Here is a 26,288-nt window from a genome sequence, read left to right as displayed (position 1 = left end):
TGAGAGATGATTTTCAGGAAAGAGAATTTCAGTTCAAGTCCGGATTATTCCTCCAAGTTTTATGCTAGAATCGGGGCATTTTAAGAAATAGGGTATTGTTTTCTTTATTTTTATTTTTTGTTTTCTATTTTGCTGCTGCAATGATAAGTTTTGTAATATTACATTTTTTTTGCTTCCAGTCTCCATTCTCTTATGAAAATAATTTTAATTACTCTTTACTTAGGTTAAAATGAATTTAACAAAATTTATCATTTTAATTTTAAATATATAATTCAATTGGCATATATCCCCCTGTCTATAAAGCCATTGTCATAATCTCTTGGAAACAAAAATTAAGCTTGGTGTATTAGTTACAAATTTCATTGTTGTGGCAAACACAAATTTAAAACAGAAATATTTTAGTTGTAGAGTTTCCAGCCTACAGTCTTTGATGTCTAGCCAAAGATGATGCTGAATTTCTTGGCGGTGAGAGCAGGTGTCAGAAGTCTGTCTTTATACAACTGACATGATGCAGGATGGAGAAGAGATCAAGAACTGGGAATAGTTAAAGAGATGACTCTAGAGACCTTCTTCCTAAAGCTGAGTTTTACATCCTGATGATGCCGTCACTTCATACAAAGCACCATCAGCTGGGACTAAGTGCTCATCACTCCATAGGGGACATCCAATATTCTAACACAACAGTCATTGTACCATAAGCAATAGGCCTATTTCTCTGTATTGGGGATCCTGGAGAGAACTATTCTAGTTTCTATCCGAATGAACCTGGCAATTTTGTAAACAAAATATCAGGAACACTCTACAATATTTATCTGCTTTTCTTGTTTATGTTATGTAGCCTTTTATCTGTGAGTCTCATTATACTGAAGCATTGATACTAATTCGTTATTTTAGACCCTTTTTGTAAAACAACCTCGTGCGTTCTCTGTGTCTTAACATGACCTTGGTCAGTGTAGTAAATCAAACAATTTATGCATTACCAGGTGAAAAATTGATAGCCTTCAATTCTAAATTAAATGTTAATTGAATCATTTTCAACTGCCAAATCCCTCCATAAGATCAATTATACGATCCATTAGTCATGCATCACTTCTGAGAGGAAACCTTATTTTTATGTGACCCAGAGCAGAGTGAGGGCAGTGTTTATCCTCCCAGGATGGGGTGCGACTCAACATCTGTCATGACATTAATTAGCAATTTTTTTAACAAAAAAATCATGTTATTGTGTTCCTGTTCTTTTTTTCTTTTGCTATTATTGATGAGCAAACATAGACGGTAGTCAATAGAATATAAGTGGGCTTATGTGTACATGAGCAGGGAACTGACAACTGAACTTTCATAATCTTGTTTTATCATCTCCATCCTGATGTAATATACTGTGAAATAACTTCATGAGAATTATTTATACAATACTCTAACTTAAGGCATTTTTATGGGGAAATTTAGGTGCAGAAATGATAAGAGTGTGCTTTCTTTAAGTATCATTTACGTTGCAGTGTGTTGAAGTATTAGGTTAAGAAAACCAGAAGGTATTTCTACCGTGGTTGGGAACCTTTAGCTCTACCAGAACACTTATGCCTGAGGGTCATATAGAGTTTGCAAAGGTATACTCCTAATCTCAAAGGGGACTTTGGGTTATTAGAAGTAAAATAACTTAAGTAGGAAGTATGTTCTGGAAGCTTAACTTAAATGGTGTCCTTTTTTCATGACATGAGGTGCACTATCTTGTCTCTTGAAGTTAAATGTTCACTGGAGGCTTTTGTATGACCATCTATCTACTGGAGGCAAACCTTGCTAGTTATTGTATTTCCTGCTTCACTTCACCATCATCCAGAATTGGAATAATTTTCCTTAGCAGCATATATCATGATGTTGAATAACTCTGAAAATAACTGGACAACACAGACAAATGCCAGGGTTGTATTTATAAGCCAATTCAGCTATGATACCATAGCCTCTGATTCTTTTCTCACATTCTCTTTTCTCTCATTACCAGGCATTTTGTAAATGAGTAAAATCTTAAATATCTGGACTTGATGCCAGAATATACTATTTGAATACTGGTGGAAGTTTTAGTATTATGTTTGAATAGGTTATTCATCATTTTGCCAATACACTAGCTTAGTCAATATCCGGTCTAAATTTGTTTAACAATAGTGTTCTTGAGAAATTAAAAATTACAGGAATTATCTGGTTTAAAGTTCACATGTGATAAGGAAAAATCATACTTATATCTGTTTTTGTGAATACAATCAGAATTTTTTGTTACTCAAAGTGACTGAAAAATATTAGTTTAAGAACTTTATTTCTTTTAAAAGTAAAATTGAGGAATTTTGAGTATACTCTCTACATTATTTGAATTCATAAAAGAATGCATAAGCAAAAATAAAAAGAACTCATACGCTAATGATGCAGAGTATTAAAACTATAATATACAGTTAGGCCGATGGCTCAGTGGGTCAAAATGCCTGTCAACAAGCTTCTCCCTCTGAGATGGTCCCTTGATCCCATGCAATGGAAAGAGAGAACTGACTCTCACATTTTTGTTCAATCTTCATAAGTGTGTTATTAAAATTACATATATCAGTACTTGTTGAATAGCAATTTTTCATCAATCAAAACAGACCTTCCAGAAGGGATCTGAGAAACTCACAAGACTTAAGAATCTGAACAAATGTCACTTGGAGAAAGTTGCTAGACTTGCTGAGGTCATCTAGGGTAATAAAAACAAACAACCAACAAACAAAAATGAGAAGCTAGGAGATGAGACCTTGAACCCAGCTGCACAGAGGGGATACATAGATCCACTGAACTCTTCACAAGGGCTCTAGAAAACTTTAGGCTTACAGTATTCATGTGTCACCATCCATATTGCAATAAGCTTTTCAGTACGCACCTGCTTTTGAGTCATTCCTGCTGTTAAGTAACTATCACCCATACTCCCATCAGAAACAGAATTAAAATCCATTGGTTCATCCAGTTAACTTGGGTGCAGTCACTTCTTTGGTTGGTCTTGAGTTTCCTTTCTTGGGTAAGTTGACATTTCTGCATGTTAGATCTCCCAACATTAGAGTCTGTTACACAATTATGATTTAAATGTTGCACTTGGATACATTAAATACAATAAATAAATTGTCACTTCTTACCCTCCGCTTTCCAACATAGTTGGATTAACAGATTAGAACTGCTTCTGATCAGCAAGTTACACACATCCCTTACCTTACATATATACGCCTTAATATATCTTTTTCTAATTATTTATGTAAAATTTTCTTTAAACTGAACTAGCTGCTTAAAATGCTGGCATGTAGTGAAGGAAAGGAGAAAAACATTGGATCATATTTTATTTTTAAAGTATGCTAAGGACCCATAAAGAAAATTTCAACCTGTGCCATATCATGTTTAGAATACAAATGATAATAGGCTATAACTAGGCTATATTCTTGCTCTTATAACAGGAATGAAAAACTAAGCATCACACAGGGAAATGAGAAGTCAGAAACCTCAAAATAACTTGGCTTCTGGCTACCCTAACTCAACTGGTAGAAAAGCAGTCAGTTGCCTGTTCTCTACCTCTTAAGGAAACAGTACTGTCACATTTTATGTCACAACTTGCAAGAATTTCTGTTGCATTTAAGTCATTTCTAATGATAAACTGTCTTCTTTTTTTAATTTATTTATTTTGGTGTAGGAATTATACTGTCGTATTATCTAATGGAAATGGCACCCCATGATCAGGTTTTCTACATATTTGTCTGGCTGTGATTTTCTGTAATAATTTTCTGCTGTCAAAAAAAAATCCTTTCTTTGATGAGGGGTGAGAGTTACATGGATAGTATAAGTGCTGAGAATGCAGTCAGAAATTGTACTAGGTACAATTAATTTTAAATTTAAAGAAGAAGACAGATAGCAAATGCCTGCTATGATGAAGGGAAGAGCAAGACTTATTTACTGGTGGTGCAAGTGTAAACTAATAAAACTGCTATGGAAATCAAGAGAGGAGGGGCCTCAAAAAGTGACATATAGTAGAACAAGAGCCAGCTTCACTACTCTGGTATAGCTGTATGCAAAGGACTCTGAATACTACTATAGAGATACTTGTCCACAATTGTATATTACCGTTCTAATAACAATAGATAGGGAATGGAAACAACCTAGATCTCCATCATCTCATGAATGAATTATTAATGAACGTTATTGATATAGTTTTCCCATTTTGTTCTGTGAGAGATGAGATATTATGTAGAGCATTTTAGAATATTAAAGTTGTTTGCACAGAAAATATATAATCACACAAGAATATATAAAATATTCTGGGTACTTTCTCTACATGTAATACCTTTGTTCTATTATAATAAAAATGATTTTCCATGCTCAAGAATTATGTAATCTATTTATCATTATATCACAGATATGTTTCCAATTTTATCAGTTAACTGATTTATTGATTCATTCACTCAACAAAACAGCATTTGTTAAATATTTTAAAAGCACAACAAAAACAAGGACCATTACGAACAGCATAATGTAGAAAATAGACAAAAACAAACTTACTTGTTAGCTCTTTAGTAGATCCTACTCTTTACCTAAACAAGTCAGTACTGTGAAAAGATCTAGGAATCACATCACTGAAATACTATTTTAAATGATTATAAATGTCAATAGTAAAACATCTAGGCAATACTTCTGATGAGGTGTGTGTCTCTCCTGACTCTCCTTTATTTTTTCCCATATTAGTCTGAGCATTGAAAATACTAAAACTATTGAAATACCCAGGCAACAACTAAAAAGCAAGCAGAAAGAGTTAAGTTTCCTGTAGGGGACAGAAACCTTTGTTGATTGCCGTGTTACTATCCCCTGCTCTAGACAAACTCAGAGGTACTATTGACATTGCAAGCAATCACACAGTCACATTTAATGTGAATGTGGCAAAAGAAGAAATACTGGTAATGTTCACTAACACTGTCTAACTGGCAGAGGAAGTCCTGGGTCAGATGGAGAAATAACTACTTAGATCAGTTTTTATCCTGCACATCAACAGCTTTGAGAAACAGCTGGGTTGAGAAATGGAAGATTTGTGACAAATCCTGAAACCAAACGGAAAGCGGGCACTGCCTGTACGTCCTTCTAGAGGAGATGTCAGACAGTTTTAGAGAGACCAGGAGAACCCATACTGCCCATGTGTTCTGAAAACAGGACAGGAAGAAATAATACTAATCGGGGCCTTGGCAATAGGGCCTCCCTGATCAATGAGGTATAGTGAGTGTTTGGAGTTGGTAGCTTGCTCCCTGCCCTCCTCTAAGCTAAGGAGTGAATCATTGAACCTAAAACATCTGTTCTAATCAAGAAGACCTCAGCATGACATCTCTGCTGCAGAATAGATTTCAGATTCGATAGAGGATTTTATGTTTCATCTGTTTTTTTTCTTCTATTTCCCCTTTTATGTTTATTTTAGATATTTCTATAACGAAAAAACTACGTCTTAAGGTTTTTAAAATAGAATTTGCTTAAAAAAAGAGAATGTCACCAAATGTCAACATCCTTGTTCCAGAACGGTGAAAGTTGTGGTCAAGTGACCACACAGTTTTTACGTTAAGTTGGGGTAATTTGTGACCCATTCATATAAATACCTGCTCATAATACCTAAGTGATGATACTGGGCTTCTCAATATTTTTGTTCAAATAAAATAAGACGACGCGGGCTGAGGGCTGCGAATATGGCTTGTTGGGAGATGACTCAGATGGTAATAGTGTTTTCTGTACAAGCGTAAGAATGTACCTCAGAACCCACATCTAAATGGTCTGACTATGGGTGAATCTATAATTGGAGTATCGCTGGAGGCAGCTATGGAGGAAAGAGATGAGCATTGCTGGCCAGAGTAGCCTAAGGGAAAAATAAAATTAAAAAGAACAGCTGTTGTGATCAAGAAAATAAAACAAAGTGACACCGGACACCCAGCATTACTTGCCATCTATGAATATACATATGATACATACGTGTGCATACATCACCACACATGGACAAAGGAAAATAAAGTAGACAAAAATAAATGTCACTTTTTTTTCAATAAAAAGGAACAGAATGTATTAAGCAGCAAAGAAAAAAAATCATGATAAGTACTGTCCAATGTGTGTCTTACAACATTTGAGACTACTTTAGTTTGGTATCTTTAAGTGTTAGACTACTTTTTTTAAAAGAAAATGTGGTTCTGAGCTTTCTTGTTGGGAGTGGGAACTGAATAGGGATATTCTACAGGAATAAGTGTGTTTAACTGCTAAACCATCTCTCCATAACTAGATAGAATCTCTCTCTCTCTCTCTCTCTCTCTCTCTCTCTCTCTCTCTCTCTCTCTCTCCCTCCCTCCCTCCGTCCCTCCCTCCCTCCCTTCCTTCCTGTCTTCCTTTTATTCATTCTTTCCTTCTTCTTTAAATAATCATTTATTTTTTACTTTACATACCAATCCCAGTTTCCTCTCTCTCTTAGTCTCCTGCTCCCTACACATTCCCCCCACCCCACTGCCAATCTATTTGTCAGACAGTTGAGGCCTCCCATGGGGAGTCAACAAAGACTGTTATATCACTTGAGGCAGAACCAAGGCCCTCCTCCCTATATCTAGGCTGAGCAAAGTATCCCTCAATAGAGAATGGACTCCAAATCCAGAGCATACACTGGAGATAACTATAGACTCCAAAGCCAGTGGCCTCACAAACTGCCCAAAACACAAAACTGTCACCCACGTTCTGAGGGCCTAGTTTGGTCCTGTGCTGATTCCCCCAGCTGTTAGTCTTTAGACAGTGAGCTTGCAGTAGGTCAGCTGTTTCTGTGGGTATCTCTATCGTGTTCTTGACCCTTTGTTCATACTATTACTCCTCCTTTTCTTTGACTGGACTTTTGGAACTCAGCCCAGTTCTCAACTGTGGATCTTTGCATCTGCTTCCATCAGTTACTGGATGAAGGTTCTATGATATATCTAAAGTAGTCATCGATCTGCTTACAGGAGAAGGGCTTAGATTATTAGCTGGGGTCCATGTGGATTCCTGGGAATTTCCCAAGTGTCAATTTTCTTGCTAACCTCAAAATGAGTCCCTCTATCAAGATATGTCTTTCCTTTCTGTCCTTCTCTGTCTTTCCCCCAATTCCACCGTCCCAATTCATTATACTCCCCTCCCCCATCCCCTTCATAGCAGAAAAAAAAAAAGAACGATACTGAGATGGGAATGTACACACAGTCTTCCATCCCTAATCAAGAAGCTATTTGCAACTAATACATTTGAGGAAACATAAAGTAGGCTTTCTCCGGTGGAATGTCACCAGGTTATCAACCACACTCCAAGGCAGGCAAAGTGCAAAGAAGTTCCTGGCCAACACAATGCAGAATCTGTGTTTTCTTCCGAGCTTTATGTTTTGATTTGCTGTTTTTAATTGTTGTTGAATATTTGTTTTTCTTTCTTTTACTGACATAAAGAAATAACATGAAGTTGGATTGGAAGGCAGGTAGGATATAAAAGGTGTCAGAAGAAAGTCTATGATCAGAATGTATAATTTGAAAAAAGCAATATTAACAACAATAAATTAATTTAAAAATGCTATATATATATATATATATCATGCAATAGCTTCTGAAAACCTTAATTATGTGTGAAATGTACATTGCAACGTTAAATTTGTGAACTGTGTGACAGAATGTCCTTGGATCCTTCATATAAATATCTGAAAGACAGAGTGTGGCAATAAAAGAGTAAGAAAGTATGGAAAGCAAGAAGTGTAATATAGAAATAAATATTCCTGAACCTAATTACCCCTCATTAATAGCTTAGTGTGCAGAATTCAGAGTGTTTTATTTCTATGTAGTTCTATCAGTTACATGTAAATTAACTTTGTAGTTATAAGTATAAACTAATATACATGTGACACTATATCAAAATAGTTAAGAAAAAATGATCTTGAACAGAAACTTTGATACAGAATCTAGTTCTATTAAGGAACTGTGTGATTTCTGACTGGTTGTATGTCTCTTGCACAGTTTTATTAATGTAAAATTAGAATGTTCTATTAATATCATGTGTGTCTGTCCTCAAAAACAGTCTGTGTTTTGATGTTCTCTTTTAAATCAAAACAGTGATTTAAAACAGTGATAAGATGGGATAGAAGAAGAGTTCATTTGTTTTCATTCATTTAAAATTATCTTTGAGTACTGATCAATTATTTTGACATTCCTAATCTAGCAAAGGTGTCATAAGTTTTATCATGTGTCTAATTTAACCTGGAATTGCATTTTTCTAATATATATATATATATATATATATATTATATATATATATTTGAGACAAGTTTTCTCTGTGTAGCTTGGGACTTACTCTGTAGACTGCCTTCCCTACCTCAGAAGGACTGGGATTAAAGTTGTGCACCACCATGCCAATTCATGATTATTTTTATTGCCTATTTTTACCAGGTTCATTGCGTCATTACTTTTGTTTGGTGACTTAATATGAACTCATGTAATCAAGGATGAATTTGAACTGACTGATTCATTGTTGTGTGTCTTATTGGTTACCATATTTACAGTTGTCTAAATTAACAAATCATCTTGTACACTTGCCAGCACCTTATAAAATGAAATTGTCTTTAAACTTGTTAATTTTTAATATAACATGAATCAGATAACTGAAATCCCCCATAAATGACAGATCTGTATGTGGTAACCTTTATTATTTCAGGTTTGACCCTATTATGAAGATAAACAAGGGTGCAGAGTCAGGTGAGTCCTACAGTCATTTTATTTCAAGTTTCAGTGACACCAAGGTTAACCCTGCATTTGTCTCTACTTGATTGCACAGTTATTTAACTTTATCTGCTTGGTTTTCATTTACTTGTATTCAATTTTACTTTTAGTGTTTGTATACAAAAGTATGAAGAGACAAGCAATCTTACTTTTTAAATGTAAAATAATGTTTCCCTATTATTTAAAATCCCTCTAGATTTCTTAATTGTATTTTCTTTTACTCTTTCAATAATTTACATAAATTTAAACATGTAATAAAATACACCTTATAATGCATTTATGTGATTAGATGTACTATGATTATGTAAGGCTTTCTTCTATATAAATACTAAAACAAAAGCTTTACAAGTGTGCATGCGTATGCATATGAGCATACAAATACAATGTCAAACTTTGGATTTGTTATAATTCATATTTGTGTATGTATGAATCACAACTTTTTTCCAGGCAAAGAAAGAAAGAAAGAAAGAAAGAAAGAAAGAAAGAAAGAAAGAAAGAAAGAAAGAAAGAAAGAAAGAGGAAGGAAGAAGGAAGGTAGGGAGAAAGAAAAAGAAAGTAAGAAAGGAAGGGGAAGGGAGAGAGGGAACAAGAGAGGAGGAGGAGGAGGAGGAGGAGGAGGAGGAGGAGGAGGAGGAGGAGGAGGAGAAGAAGAAGAAGAAGAAGAAGAAGAAGAAGAAGAAGAAGAAGAAGAAGAAGAAGAAGAAGAAGAAGAAGAAGAAGAAGAAGAAGGCTGCAACATCTGCAACATCTTTGTGTACTTTGTTCCAGTAGAAATAGTTGTCCAATGGACTCCCAATAATGGCCTGGAGTCACTAGATAGTCAACAAGAGTAGTGACTTAGGTCACTGGGTTGAGGTTCAGGTATACGTAGCATTTGACCATGATCCAGACTAGTTTCTCAACTGCTTCGGCAATCCCCACTCTCCTTGAGAACCATGCTCTTTTATTCATAGTCTCTACTCAGCTGTTTCTGTAAACACTCTGCCCTCCATCTCCTATTTGTCTATAAGTGCAGGTATCTCTGTCTCCAGTTCTGTTGCTGTAGAGCCTTCCTGTATGTCAATAAACAAGTGCTGAAGGAGAACAAAAAAAAGAAAGAAAGAAAGAAAACATAGATCTTTACTGAAGAAAAGTTTTAATAGTTTCACTAATGAAGTTGTAATCACATAAAAGATATTCTATTCTATTCATTTTTAAAATAAATATCGTATATTAGTATTATGTCAAGTAAATTAACCCAGGCTCAGAAAGAGAGACATTGCATATTGTTTCTAATATGAGGATACTAACTAATCTTTTCTAATTTTTATATATCTATGTAGATACCAGAAAACTAGAAATGAACCAATGAGAGGTGAACAAGGAGGTCATAAGGGAAACAGGGGGAAGGTATTTGAACACATGGCTGAAAATAGAAGGGAGGTTCCATGGTGGGGAGCAGGTAAGTGAGATCAGGAAACTTGAAGATGGAGGCAAGGAAGCTGATGATGTGTTCTCATGCAAAATCATTACCTATGACAATGCCGTAAGAAAAGCAAATTTTGAAAGCTAATTATTATAAATTCAAAAACAAAATAAAGTTTAAAAATCCATATGTGAAAGACCTAAAACAAGAAATATATGCAATGTAGAATTTTCCAAAGATAACAGAATAAAATATAAATTTAGATAAATAATGTGAATGTTTTAATAAATAATTACATAAAGTATGTATTTAGTTTTTACTTTATGTGTGTCCCAGTTTTACTGACACAGTTTTTTGGTTAATAATTTCAAATTAATAATTTTTCTTTTAAGTTGTCTCATTGAAAATGGTTACAAATTTGATATTCTAAATATTCAAATATACTAAGAAAGATAATATGTAAAGTCCCTTTGTTGATTTGTATATACATTAATTTTTTTTTCGTTCTAGTCATCAAATGTAGAAAGTGTAGGGCTTGCTGTAACCTATGCAAGTACTTCCTAGAAGCTTATTACTATCCTAATATTATTTTGAACGAGTAGTTTTCAAAATGTCATCTGAGGAACAGAATTTAATGTTTCCCAAAATCATTGAAATATAATTCATAAGGATTATATCCATTGAAAAACTTTCCACAATTAAAAATGTTTTTCAAATACACATTTCATGTATTTAAATGAACATTGATAATCACATTTTAAAAAATAGTATTACAACACTCAAAATGAAAAGTAAATATACCACATACATTAGTGCAAACACACATGCGTAGATATGAAAACGAACATAGAGGCATCCTTAAACATATATATAAAAATATATGTTATACATATGCATTATATTCCGTAATAATTTTTCAGAAACCTAAATCTTTTAGTAGACTTGAGAGTTGATGAGATTTTAGCAGTTTAGTTTTAGTTATGAAACAAGCTAAATCTCATGTATGGCCGTTTTGGCATTTTGCTATTCAATTTCATTCATTCCACATAATTACTAATAAAGTTAGATTAGTATAATATAATTGTTTTTATAATAATCTCCACTACATTTATATTTATGTTTTAGATGCTGATCACACTGCCATCGGCGATTTAAATTGGTATAATATACAATATAAAAAAGTCGCCATCTCAGCCATGGTAGATTTTTTTGGCTTCATAGTCATGTCACTTATTGGTCCATTCTTATTTTTTTTTGGTTAATTTTTCAAACTTTGATTTTAGGTGCAGTCTAATTATTACTCTTCACACACTAAAACCAAATTGTTTTATTTGTTCAGTTTCACAAAATACTAGTAGCTTAATAATTATTTAACTCTGTATTACACAATTAATTCCTTGTTGTAGATAATGAAATTTGAGGTATGAGCTCTATGCGTAGACACAATATAAGTTTTTGCTATGAGTCAGGCAAAATAATATGCTGACCACACTTAAAATGAACAAATTCAGGAATTTTTTCAGTTGATTATGTATTATAAAGCCTGTACCAGCCCCAATGTCACTGCATCTTCTCTACCCTAACAGAAATCTTCACAACTGTTCAATGAATGATACCAGATAATTTCAAATCAATTTAACCTTGGGCATCAAAGTTGAATCCCCTGGAATCCTGTCTGTTTGTGTCAAAGGTGGAAGTGGTTCAATAAAGCACATCATACACAAAGTGACAACTGGATTGAGACATGGCTAACAAGCCTGCAAACTGCCATGATTTCCCACTTTACCTGTGGGCAATTACATTCTGTGATCTCTGCAATAAGCAATCGCTCGGACAGCTACCTGTGAACTCTTTGTTATATGCCGGTTTGACGGGCAGAGAGCTTGGAGCTGTCTACAGTTTTAACCCTAAAATAACTCAGGGATTTACGATTTCACCAGTGAAAAAAATAAAGTTAAATCCACTAATATTTTTAAAGTAGGATTTTGTAATGTTACTTAGTGTGCTATATGGCAAAAAAAAAAATAATCAAGGAGAAGTGGAGTTTCTAATTAGTGTGAGACAGATACATGGTTTCTACGAAACTGAAATATTAGGAAACTATATATTGTTTTGCTTTCAGTGTCACAGATATGGTTATTAAACATAAAATGATAAAATAGTCACTGTGTCGAGGAAATATGAAACAATACTTAATGGTTATATTTGATTTTAAGTCTAAATAAATAGACCCTCATTTATCTTTTTCAATGTTATACACTTTATCCTAGAACCCGTTCTTGGTTGTTTTTTATTAACATTTGAGAATTGCATAGGCTGTATTTTGAACATATCTACATCCTTCCCATGCTATACTTTGCATGCAGCTTACTGTTTTCTGCAGCATATCATACTAAACGTCAATGAGAAAAAGAACAAAAACAGTATGTAGTGACTTGGAATGTGGTTTGGAATGGCAAAGTCACAAGTGGGAGCCATCCTCACTGGCAATGTCCACATTTTGGCAATTGGCCTCTAAAGTACATTTTGTCTGTCACCTGAAAGTGCTCTCAAGAAGTAGAAATAGGCAAGTGCTTAATGAAATTATATCACATAGAATCTGCCACATTGTATTGCTCAGGGGAAATCATCAGAAAGGTCCAGATTTAATTCATTCAAATAAATATGTAAAATTTTATATATGTGTAACTTTCTTTTAAACCCATGGAGAATACAAGAAATACTTAATTGACTTTGGTGCTTGAATGTTAGATGCTGGTCAAGATTTTCCCATTGGTCTTTAACATCTAGCAACTTCACCTAAATGATGGAAAGGATTCTCCTAATTTTTGGCCCATGACACCCTGTTTTAATGAACTAAATTTAGTAAATAAATAATAATATCAAACAATATCTGTTAATATAGGTTATTAGAAAAGTCACTATCAGAGCAATACCTTCAGTAATATTATGAGTTCCAATTTTGAAGGTGAAGCTCATGGAAACAAAGTTTATGCTGACCTATAGTACAACACTGTTTTTTATAGACAGACATTGTTATTGCTTGTCAAGCATATTGCACTAACAGTGGTAATAGATAGTTTTTATCTTACTTTACTTTATTAAGTTTTATTTCTTTTTCTTTAATGTGTATTGGTGTGTTTCCTGTGTGTATGTAAATCACATGATGCATATTAAATACCTGTAACACCTTAAGATTGCATTAGACCACCTGGAACAACAGTAACTAAATGGTGGAACTGAACTTACATCTTCTAAAAGAAGAGTCAGTGCTGTCAATTGTGTGATAAATGTTTCCATCCCATTACTGTTTTATTTTTGTTTTTCATGTGCTACTAAAAATAAAAGCTACATAATCCTAAAATGCATAAGCTATTCAAATTTTCCATTTTTCAGAAATGTTATACTCTATGGACTAAATGCTTATGTATTTCCAAATTCAGATTCTGAGAACTTGTAGCATGAGAGAGACAAGGGCCTTTTAAAGGTACTTAAGATTAGAGCCTATGAGCCTATAGAGTCATGAATGTTAATAGAAAGAATGTTGGCTTTAAAGACAGAGAAAAATTGTGAATGTGACTAACATCATCAAGACTTGCTCTTCTAATGTTCAAATCTATCAGATTTCTTTTGTGTGATGTTGCCTTGGTTCTAGAATTGGGGATGTTGTATTGTAGATCTTCAGGAGATCTCCCTCATGGGTCCAGAACACGTTACTACCATCCTTGCCATTGAAAGGGAGTAGACAGCAGAGGAAGAACATTTGTCTTAGGGCTAAGCATCTTGTACAAATTGATTTTTGCTACTGGGACCTATTATCATATATATTACTACCTAAGCTTGTCCCACTGCTGATTTTGGAAGCAAATAGCTCATTTGGTTTTATAGATTCACAGATAGAGAGTGATTTTTCACTGGAGTCTTACCTTTAACTATTTTATATAATGTTACATGAGATTTTGGACATTACTGAACTAATGTTGGATAGAGAGTGATTTTTCACTGGAGTCTCACCTTTAACTATTTTATATAATGTTACATGAGATTTTGGACATTACTGAACTAATGTTGGATTACTTCAAGATGTTTAGAGCTTTTACATCGAATGCTTCATTTTTAACAAGTAATGCGACATTTTTTTTTCAGTATAACAGGACGGAGTTTATGTGCCAAAAGTCATTGTACCCTTAAGATTCATATTTTGTAAATTTAATATCCCATGTCATGATTGTAGAAGTTGGCACCTTTAGAAGGCACTTGGCGTAAAATGCCTAATGAGAGAGAAACCAAGCAATTAACATAACAGCTTTGAAATGGTCCTAAGGAAACTTGAAGGTACACAAGACAGCACAGTGATAGGTCAGCAACACACACACTTTCTCTCTTAAATACATACACATATACACACACAGAAATAAGCTTTAACAATTTTATATGTATTTTTAATTCCATCAATTTGACAATCTCAAAAACTACCACAAGTGACTACGTGATTTCAAATACTGAAATCTTGAGGAAATAAAATTTAGCTTCTTGGCAAGAGAATATCTAAGATCTGACTATTTAACATAAAATATTAATAATATTTCAATATATCAAGAATTTTCTAAAATTAGAATTTGACAATCTCCTTGATGATATACATATTGTCATTTATAATTAAAACTAATATATTTTTAGTTTTTAGGTATAAAAATTTGGGAATACACTAAACGATTCCATATCCTATTCTGAATATCATCTGTGTTCATTCATCTTCACCACTCACTAGTTATAATAGTCAGGAAATTAAATCTGTCTAAATGCCCATCAGATGATGACAAGCTAATGAAAATGTAGTTTATTTGTACCGTGTAATATTATTCAGTTACTAAGAAAATAAATAAAAGTTGTAAGTAAAGGAATGGAACAGGAAGCAATCATACCTGGAAAGACCAATTTTGCATGTTTTTTTCACTTTTAGATTACTTCTTTGAATATTCATATATATGTGTTATATTTAGTATATCCACAGAGATTAGTAAGAGCCCTGGAAAGGGGCTTTCAAAAAAGGGAAGACAATTGTTCAAGTATAAAGAATTATTTTCTTTTAAAATAATTAGAATGAATTATGGAGCAGGAAGAGTTATAATTAGGTGAGGACAGAAAAGCAGAGTAGGGATAAATAACATTAAAGACCTTTAAAAATGTAGTATACACACCTACTACCATATTAGCTTTCCAAAATATACTTGTGCAGATGCAAAAAAAGAGCTTAAATAGCATTGGCCTGTAACGGGACAGCAAAGTCATTGCTTGGCCAGTAGTTAACAAATAAGAAGTGGAATTCACCAATGAAGTAGACTCCATACTTTATAAAGTATTGACATTATCATTGGTTCACACTATAGAACTTTATGTTAAGACCCTGTTGCTGACGATAACATATATTTGAGTCACAGAATGTGGAGAAACCAAGCTGCTATTCACCTGGAACCTTCAACTTTTCATGGTGCTAGAAAGTAAACATGTTAAACGCAATTAAAATCATGTAAAACTCTGAACCTCATGAACTGTGATATTGACTGGCATGGCAAGAGAGGTCCACAGTGCAATAGTTGGGAAAGTATCAGAGCAGTAACACACCACTTTTTAATTGGATTTAAGGCTCTCTTTACAAGATAAAACCCACATATGTCATTATTATCAGACGAAGAACCTATGACTAGGCAGGTATAGATTCTATAGGAGGACCTACTACTACTGTTCTGCTGAATAGATGAAGCATTAAACTAACTCCTAATGATTTACTCTTACAACCATAAATCAAGGCACCTCTCACTTCTCTTCAGAAAAGTTATTTGACACAGATGGCGGTGAACACAAAGTCTCACATGTGGTCGTGGTATAGCGAATAAGAGAGAATAGAATGCTCAGTTCTAAATCTATATCAAACCCCCTTGTCCCAGGGCTCATCAGTATTAGCAAAGATTGGGCAAAACATGTAGGAACTACTTATGGTGAATGACTAGAGGAAAACAGTGTTCTGGACACAGCAGGACAGCTGCACATATGAATGCACAGTGCTTATGAGAACATGTGCAAGACCTGTGTGAAAAAAAGCCAGACCAAGTCCCAGGACAGAGATGGAAGTTAGATACGAGTCCAGTCCCTAGCCTTAGAGCTGTTATTAATTGCTAGTTGACAGGAAAGAAGGTACAATTTTTCTCAGCTGTGTCCCCTAAAGCAAGTGAACGACGTTACATGGCAATAATATTTGACCATCAGAAACTGCTCTTGGTTAAATACATAAATTGATAATTTCCCAAGTGAGCATATGTCTTCTAACATGTAACCCTCATAAAACAGCAAATGTATCTTTTATAAATAACAAAATAAGTAGTGAAAATTGTACATTTCGGGACTTTACAATGCAAGAATTATTTAGAGCAATAATTTATCTGTATAGTCAGGACTGATCATGGTAAGACGCTTCCCTGAGATTTTAGTATGCTGCATGGGGAAAATATACAGCCTCTCCAATGTTTAATATTAGGGACAGAAATTTATTGCCTTTCCTGAACAATTCCAAAGACACTTATTTCTAATAATAAAAAAGTTTCAAAGACTATACCCACAGATGATTTAATATGCAATGGTGCATTTGCCGTATCAGTGAAGCTAAGAAATAGAGCTTTGTCGTCTAATACTTCAGGATGAGTAATGCTAATGGAGAGAAGAAAAGCATGCTTTATCCATGGAAAACTCTTAGTGACCAAAACCACTAGTTTCATGAAGCAACCGATTGCACAGGACCACCTGTTCTTCTTGTAAATTTATAAGTATGAAACCAAACCCACAAGGCTATCTTTAAAGTTAAACTCATTGACTTTCAGTCGTATCACAAGCTTTGTAGTCTCTTGAAGTAATTATTTGGATGTATTAACTTATACATTTCTCTCCAAGGGAAGTTATGATTACTCTGCACACCAAGACCTCATTGTTTTACATTTTCTAAGTTCAGACAGTTTATTTTACTTATATAATTAGGCAATAGAAAATAATTAGCTGAAGCACCGTATGGTCTGGACTCTATTCTCAATGCTGAATGCAATGATACTATTTAAGGTTTTAATTTATTCTATGATGTCATGTAATTTTATTGCATTAAAATGATGGTAAGAGAGCTGCCAAGGTCCTGAGAATATAGTGATATTTAAATGGCTGGGAAAGAAAAATTGTAGCACCAGAAATACGAGAATAGAAAATGTCTTTTACTAGTGCTGCCTTTCTCTGTAAATTTATACGGGTGAGCAAGCAATATTTAGGATGATCCTGACACATATTTCTTGAATTAATTATTTTTTTCAAAATGTGTGATTTCTGTAGGATAAACATGAGTTCTTGATTTAGAACAAAGGCTGTGGAAGGATAGATAGTTCAGAGTTTCAGAACATGTGTTGTTCCTGGAGATAGCTAGGTTCAATTTCCAGTGCACGCATGGTGGCTTACAATTGTTTGGAACTTCAGCACTAGGGAATTCTATGCTTTCTTCTATCCTGTCCACACTGGGCACTGCGTGCTTGTTGTGATTTGTCATACAGGAAAGCAAAATCTGTACAAATAAACTAAAGCGAAATACTTTTATTATTAGTTGTGAATACTCAGATTTAGCTTTTAAAGAAATATTTTTACAAGTCAACTTTTTTTCCTCTGATTGACTTGATTTCATAAAATTACATGATGTAGACAGACTAACCTGGTATATAACTAAGATTCAGACAACAACCTGGTGATAACCTTGAGATTTTTCTGGATATTAATCTCTAAAGCTCTGTCCCTCATGGTTTTCTTTTTTATTTCTTTTTAATAGTTTTAAATTGAAACTATATTTTTTTACAACATATTATGATTCATTTATCCTCCATCAACTTATACCAGACCCCCACCCTTTAAATACTCTTTGCACCTTTTTGGTCTAAGATAGAGCTGAATGGCCAATAGCTAGACAGAAAAGGGATAGATTGGGGTGCAAGGTCAAGATAATAAACAGAAGGAGAAGGGAAGATCAAGGGAAGGGGAAGTAGGAGAGAGGATGTCAGTGGCCACAGAGTAAGAGGGAAACAAGTTATATTGAATAGAGAAAGATACAAAAACCAGAGGCAAAAGGCAGATAAGATAATTTAAGTTAAGAAAAGCTTACCAGAAGCAAGCCAAGCAAAGTTCAAGCAATTATAAGTAAGAATAAGTTTCTATGTATTTATTTAGGAGCTGGGTGGTGAGCCCCCTAAAAGCAAAGGAAAAAAATTAAAACATTCTTTCAGTCTCAACATTGTTTAAAACTCCAAATCCTTTTGGATACTCAAGACAATATCTCTTAATTCTGACTCCTGTAAAATTATACTCATAAAGCAGATGACATATTTCCAATATCAATGTTGAAGAATAGCATTACCATTTTAAAAGGAGGAGAGGGAGGAAAGGGAGGAAATGCTGGGTCAAAGCAAGTCCAAAAAGACCGCTGGACAAACTTCAAATCTGCATCTCCATATTTTCTGGCAAAACCCTCTTAATAACTCCCAATTCTTTCATCTTTGTCCACTGTGACACACTTCCCTCCCTTAGCATGGTACCACACACTATCTTCAGATATTGTTGTCCTGTATTACACAACTCTGGCATCTATAATATGTTAAGATCCCCAATATAATCCAGGTTTCACTTCCTCACCTTCATCAAGGACCTATCTGGGTCTCCATTCCAAGACAGTCCTGACATGTACCTAGTATCAGTAGCTTTAATTAACTGCTAGAGTAGGGTTCAATAATCATTTGTAAATCCTTGATTCTACAAGAACCATGTGGCCAATACTTCCAAATCTTGCTTCTGAATGTGACTGAAGTCTGCCCCCTTATGCATTTGCATAAGATTTCTGTTGTTTATTGTTTTCTTATCTGCTTGCACTTGACGTTAACTATTAAAAGTTAGATGCTTAGCAGGGTGGGGTCTTGCCCTTTATTCTATTTAACATCTGTCTTTTCTTTAAACTTTTTATCTTCTTGAGCACAGAACTTGACTACAACATCAGCTATTTTGTTGTTCTGCCTTTTCTGACACTGCATATTTTTTATTTCATTGTGCAGCATGTACCTTTTCGTTATAGATCGAGAGTGATTACCAACAAGCATAGGACATGATCAATGTTAGGCTGTCTTAAAATAGTCTCTGTCAATGCCATTAAATCAAAAGTCTTCAATTTAGTCTCACAAAAGCGATCTCTATTTCATGACTAAGTACTTTCCCATTTAAACTCCTGGAGCTGAATACCGTATCACTGCCTTCCAGGCTTTGACTAGCATTCATCATTAAGCCTCACTTACTGTATTTAATAGCTTTTCCTGTTCAAAGTCTGCATTCCATCAACAAATAAGATAATCAGGCTTGTTGAATATTTATTACTTAAAGAAGAGAGAGACAGAGAGACATAGAGACAGACATAGAGAGAGAGAGAGACATAGACACATGTGCACACACCAAGAGACAGGAGACAGAAGAGAAAGCATTAAGATGGCGACGAGGGAGGTTAGAAGTGGCTGGGAGTGGGCGTTAAAAAAATAAAAAAAAAATAAAAAATAAAAAAAATTTAAAAAAAAGATAATCAGGCTTGTTTCACACCACTCCTAGCATCAACACCTATCTTAGTCACAAATCTATTATTATAAAGAGATACCATAACAAAAGAAAAAATTTTTAGAAGAGATAGCATTCAATTGGGAGCTTGCTTATCGTCCATATCATCATGGGTAGGAGTATGGCAGTATGCAGACAGAGCTGTAGCTGAGAATTACATTTTTATCCATAGGAAGGAGAGTCACTAGACCTGGTGTAGATTTTTGAAATATCAAAGTCCACCCCAGTAACACACTTTCATTAATGACACAGTAATGTTTCTAATCCTTCTCAATGTCAAAACTAAGCATTTAAGCATATGAGCCTTTGGAAGTTATTTTTACTCAAGCCACCATATTCATAAACAACTGCCCATAGCAAAATCTTAGACTTTATTCTGATACCTGACATATTTTTTTTTGCAGGATGTAGGCAGAGGTCACAATGAATGTTGTCTCTTTTGTGATAATATTTATCTTTGGTTAAATAATATATAACATGATATTTTGCTGCAAGATAAGAATTTAGATTTAGGTAAACTTCAAAACAAAATCAAAAAGAAAAAAGAAAAAGGTTAAATCAAAAGTCTTATTCTTACAAATTTTACCCCAAACATACACTATTCATTATATGATAATCTTAATTGTATATCCTAATTGTTTTATAAGTATAACCCCAAGTCATTTATTTAAGTTCCTGTGAACAAAGAAAGCCAATGGGGAAATTATAATCATTGCAGTCTATACAGTTCCTTTAAATAGAAAAAAATAATACATTAAAATAGTAAACATTTTTGTCATTATGTAATAGTAAATAGTATGTAATGTAAAATAGTATGTGAGATAACTAATTATATTAAAATAAAGCATAACTGCTCAAAGACTTTAGAACTATTATTTCTTTTTTCACATAAACCTTTTTGTTTTCATTTAGCATACTAGCCCCAATTCCCCTCCCCGCTTCTCCTGTCCCACTCTCCACATTCCCACTTACTGTCCACTATGATACCTTAAATTTTTCAGGCAAAAAGATGTAACTAAAAAAACAAAAAACAAAAACAAAAACAAGCAAACAAACATCCTGAGTGAAGTAACCCAGACCTAGGAAGACAAACATGGTTTGTACTCACTCATATGTTGATAATAGATACAAAGCAATGTATAACCAGGCTACAATCCAAAAACCCAGAGAAGCTTGGTAAAAAGAGAACCTAAGAGAGACACACATGGAGGGCCCCAAGAAAGGGAAATAGAAATTTTATTCCTGTTGCAACACTGGTTTCAACTGTGTTTCCCTTCTCAATCTCTGAATCAGTATTGATTTGATTTAATAAAGAGTTTAGACACATCTTACAATACACTCAAATCAGTCTAAACCCAAGTAAATTAATATTTAAGACATTGATCAAGAGTCCAAATCTATATTTCTGTAGATTGTATTCTTAGGTGGGATCCATGGCATTTCTGGTTATTAAAGTTTTCTAGATTTATGCATTGAACAATGAAATAATAAATTTATTTTATAACAATGCATTTTATGTGTATGGATCTATATAAAATACATTAGCATAATTTTTATTTATAGAAATATACTTTTGTAGTAAAAATGGCAGTAGCATTAATAGAGTAATCTGAGAATAGTTTTTATGTGGGCTTAAGGATAACATTACTATACAATATATTACTCGGTTAGATTTTAATATAAGAAATGTGAAGATAAAATAAATTACTACTTTATCTAGGGATATTGAACAAGCTGTCTTCTAATGTTCAAATTATTGTACATTATTACATAATATGTAAGCAAAGACATGAAAGGTTAAAAATCACAGTAGTCTTAGAATATCAAATAAGTACAAATATTAAATATTAAAGTGGTGAGTCTGCAGACTGAGACATTTGAACTATTACAATGTATATGTCAAATATGGATTTGATAAAGATAACTATAAGCAACCTGCACTTTTTGACATCTCTTAAGGAAGTTTGCTCTTTTAGTTGAAATATTGTGCAAAAAATGTCCTGAAAGTTTTGGAGTTTGAAAAACATTGCTATTAATACTTTGTGGTATTTTTCTGTTTTTTTTAAATCTTTGGTTCACTCCTCTGCCTATTGGATACATGAATAAAAACTAGCAGATCTGGCAAAGATATTTGGACTTATTATCCATTCAGTTAACATTTATATTACATTAATGTGAAGAGAATGAAAATCAATGAAATTATTGAAAATTGTGCTTTGAAATGTTTGTGTTAATAAACATAATTTTGTATTCTTCTATATGCATGAGTTTATTTAATGGAAAGGTTAGTAACATCGGAAAGTAACCCTTTATCTAATTTTTGTAGATACAGGATAATGGAAGTCTTTTATTATAAAGAAGCACCATGGTTATTTCAGAGATGTTTAAATGCTGTCAACAGATAGGACAGAGAAGAATCATGACTCTAAGGATGTTTTCATGAATCACGTACAGTTTTCTTTTCATTTTTTCTTTTCTTTTTCTTTCTTTTTTTTTTCTTAGACAGGGTTTCTGTATAGCTTTGAATCCTGTTCTAGAACTTGCTCTTGCAAATCAGGCTGACCTCAGACTCACAGAGATCCACCTGCCTCTACCACCTGAGTGCTGGGTTTGAAGGCACCACCATCACCCGGCTTACTATCTCTTTTCTTGAGTCATCATTGAATAGCATTACCTTAGGTAGATGCAAAGGGAATTATAGGATGCTTTCCTGATCAGTCATTTTACGTCATCAAGTCCACACCATGAAAAATGAGCATAACTAATCATCTTCTAGACATAGAAAAAGTGAAGATCAAATCTGAAATATAAAAATCGGGAGCTTACCTTTGTTTGGTGTATGGTCGATATTATGGAAAAGGAAACCGAAAAAATAAAAATCTCTGAAGGTCCAGAGTTTTCACATAAAAGTCTAAAAGCTTTAGTTTCTAGCTCATGAGATAGTAGTAAAGAGAAAATATTACATTGGAAGTTGCAAGCATAAAGAGGAGTACAATTTGCAATCCTCTTATATCTTCTAATGGATTATAGTTTTCTTGTTACAGAAGATGTAATCTATTTCCATTCCCCTACAATCAAGTTGGAACTGTGACATGTTCATCAGCAGAGTGGGGCAGAAATGATGATTTTGCTTCCAGGACTAGGCTTCTAGCTTCATTCTTGGATTAAGGCCCAGATATGATGGAGAGAAAGAAACCTCCAGCCAAGCCCGTCCTCATGAGTGTCAGTAAATGTAAGCCAAATCAATAGATGGCTTTGCCCCAAATCTCACAGGATATTCAAAAGTAATGTGTCGTGATTGTTTCAAATCCCATTTTGAATAATTATAAAATAAAACTTAAATGAAACATAGGCTCAATTGGTGTCAATTTCTTGTATTTATTTATTTAAAACATTTTGTAAATATACAATAGGATAGAAGTATACCCTCGAGAAATATGTTTCTTGTTTTGTTCGCTTGTACCATCAAAATAATAAAGTGTTAAAAACAGAAATAAAATCCAGATCCTAAACTGCTTTGCATTACAGAGACGGTATCTATTCTAAAATAAGATTTTGCCAGACAAGTACATATATTATTTACTTTATAATTTTACTGTATATGTAAATAATATTATTTTAGCAATAAATATTTTTTACAGAATTTGTTTTATAATACATAGTTCTAGCTCTCTCATTTCCTTGTATAAAGTCAAAGCTATTATTACAACAGCTATTATTAAAATAAACTTATTTCTCATTCTTATATTTACTGCTGCAACCTTAATTTTTCCTATCAAACTCAATAATGTTAAAAGAAAGAAGTGTAAAAAAGAATAAAAACCAATAAATAATAATACATGAAAATAATCAATAAAATTTTTAATTGATATTATTTATATAGTTATATAGATTATATTGTATTTTATAATCAAATATATAGAGGGGGATTTATTATAAAATTTATTATTATATCTAGCATAAAGCTACATTGGTATCATTCTAGAAAAATATGTAGGAAATACAGTGGTCACTCAGCCAAAATAAATAAATAAATAAAAGCTATATACTGAACCCTAATAGCCTGAGTTTGTTACTTGGAACTTCTGAAGAAAATAATTAAGTGTGTGGCATGTGTGTGCAAGCGATGTCAGCAACTGAAACTAGAGACAATAGTTGTATCCATAAGTCCATGTGTCAGCTAGTTTAGAGCACAGAGCACAGCAGAAGCAAGAATGGACATGCATGCTTTATCAAGGTAGAAGGAGAGATCCAAGTCCTCAGGGTTTGATTTCTACAACTGACTCATGGCATCTTTATTCACACACCAACAATAAACAAATGAAATTAAAAAAGAGATTATTATAATTAGACACAGTATAAGAAACCCCAAATGTACACGTACATAGTAAAGTATGCTGTATTCTCATAAAGGCTTTTAGTTAACTAGAAAATAAGAAATTTTCAGATAAAAATATCATGAAACATTTACAAAACAATAACATAAACTTGTGTGATTGGGTATTTTTAGGAAATTTGGTACAATTTAAACGTAGACAAATTACCAGGGAATTTTCAAAATATTCAGAAACAAATGTTAGCAATAGTATGCATCAAAAATCAGGTAGGACAAAAATAATAGGAATAATTGGAGATAATATTGATGGCTTTGTTCATTTTATAAATGGTATATAAAATTAAATATATATGACCTGTTAAAGAATTTCACTAATGTAGAAGAAATTAAAATAAATCAGTACAATGAATAGCAATAAAAAATTAAGAACTAATAAAAAGGATAAGGACTTGATAGAACAAATATAATAAGCATGTATTGTATAAGCATTCTTCCTTAAGGGAAGTTTTGAGAACACATGTTTTTCTTGAGGTCATACATTTCTTACATGTTAGAAAATATATGTGCTAGCACCACATGTAACCCCCAAATCCAGGACATCCAGGAAAGTAGACCTCACATACTCAACCACTATGGGCTGCATATGAATTCTAGGTCAGTTAAGACTATACATGAAGGCCTTTTACAAATAAATAAACAATCAAGGATGTTTTATACCACAGCAAATTTATAGACATCCTGTGAAAACAAATTTTGCTTGCAAAATTTCAAATTTATAAAATTTTGTGATATTAACTTTCTATAAACAATAAAAAATTAAACAGAATTATTAAAATATGATCATCTGAAAACAGATGATTTAAGTTGAGAAATACAAGTGACTATAATACAAGTAGTTTATTGTGAAAGTCCCATATGTATAATTTAATGAAAGCTTGAATAATTAAATAATATTGTTGCTATTACATGCTAGTGGAAATAACTTGTGAATTAAATGGTCTTCAAACTGAATCTCCAAATGTTTCATTGTTTAATCTGAAGAATATATGACATTAAACAAAAAATAAAGAGAACAATTGTGAATATTGTTTATTATATTCTGGATTGCTTGTATGATTTAATATATTTAAATACTTAGCTGATTCTGTGGCTCTGGACTGGAGGCCCTGTCATGAGTGAGACACATTGACACTCTGCCACTTAACTCCGCATTTCCTAGACTGTTGCCCTGTCAGTTCTCACACCTCATCCAATTTACATAAATTGTTCATAATATTACTTCTAATATTACATTCATTCTTTTAATAAAATTTAGGTTTGTATTTTGACTCTACTTAATACAGTGTGTCTTCTAGGATACATATTTAATAAGTTCTTCGCATTTTCTGTTTATATTATTCTCCAGATAAAATACTCAATAATACAGTAGAAAACATGGAAAAATCTTATATGTCCTTACATTGACAAATATTTGGATATAAATTTCAGATGGTGGTTGCATGCATTAGCTTATTGGATGACAAGAGTATCTTTTAGTATATATATTATTGTGTGTAGTTCTTCATGATATTACCTTAGCCCACAATGTTGCAAAAATGTTTTATATGCATGCAACAGCAATTAATGAAAAGGGAGGCTATAAATTTGAAGAAGAATATGAAGGGATATGTTAGAGAGTTTGGAGTGAGGAAGAGGTAGGAGAATATGATGTTATAATATTATAGTCTAAAAAGTAAAAAATAATAAGAGTTGATTATAATACATAAGAATTTCTTTAGCTCAATGCCAAATGAACTTTATATTATTTACTTAAATGATAATGAGAATATCATTATCTCTTAATGAAATGATAATTTCATTAAGTACATATACACTTAACTCCCACCCCATCTCTCTAGCTCCAATGATGACTGTACTTTAGAAGTACTGTTATCCGGACCTTTTTTAAAGAGGGAAATTGCCAAGTGCAGATTATTTCCTCTTAGGTAAAACTGCTTGGATGTTCTTCCCATACCTTGCAGCTTGCAAAATTAGTACGATAAACTGAACAGAAACTACTTAAGCATATGTTTAAGAGATAAAACGTAATTTTAAG

This window comes from Myodes glareolus, chromosome 11, assembly GCF_982192425.1.
Source record: "Myodes glareolus chromosome 11, mMyoGla1.1, whole genome shotgun sequence".
Classification (NCBI taxonomy): Eukaryota; Metazoa; Chordata; class Mammalia; order Rodentia; family Cricetidae; genus Myodes; species Myodes glareolus.
The sequence above is the reverse complement of the archived record's forward strand: the minus strand, read 5'-3'. Positions refer to the sequence as shown.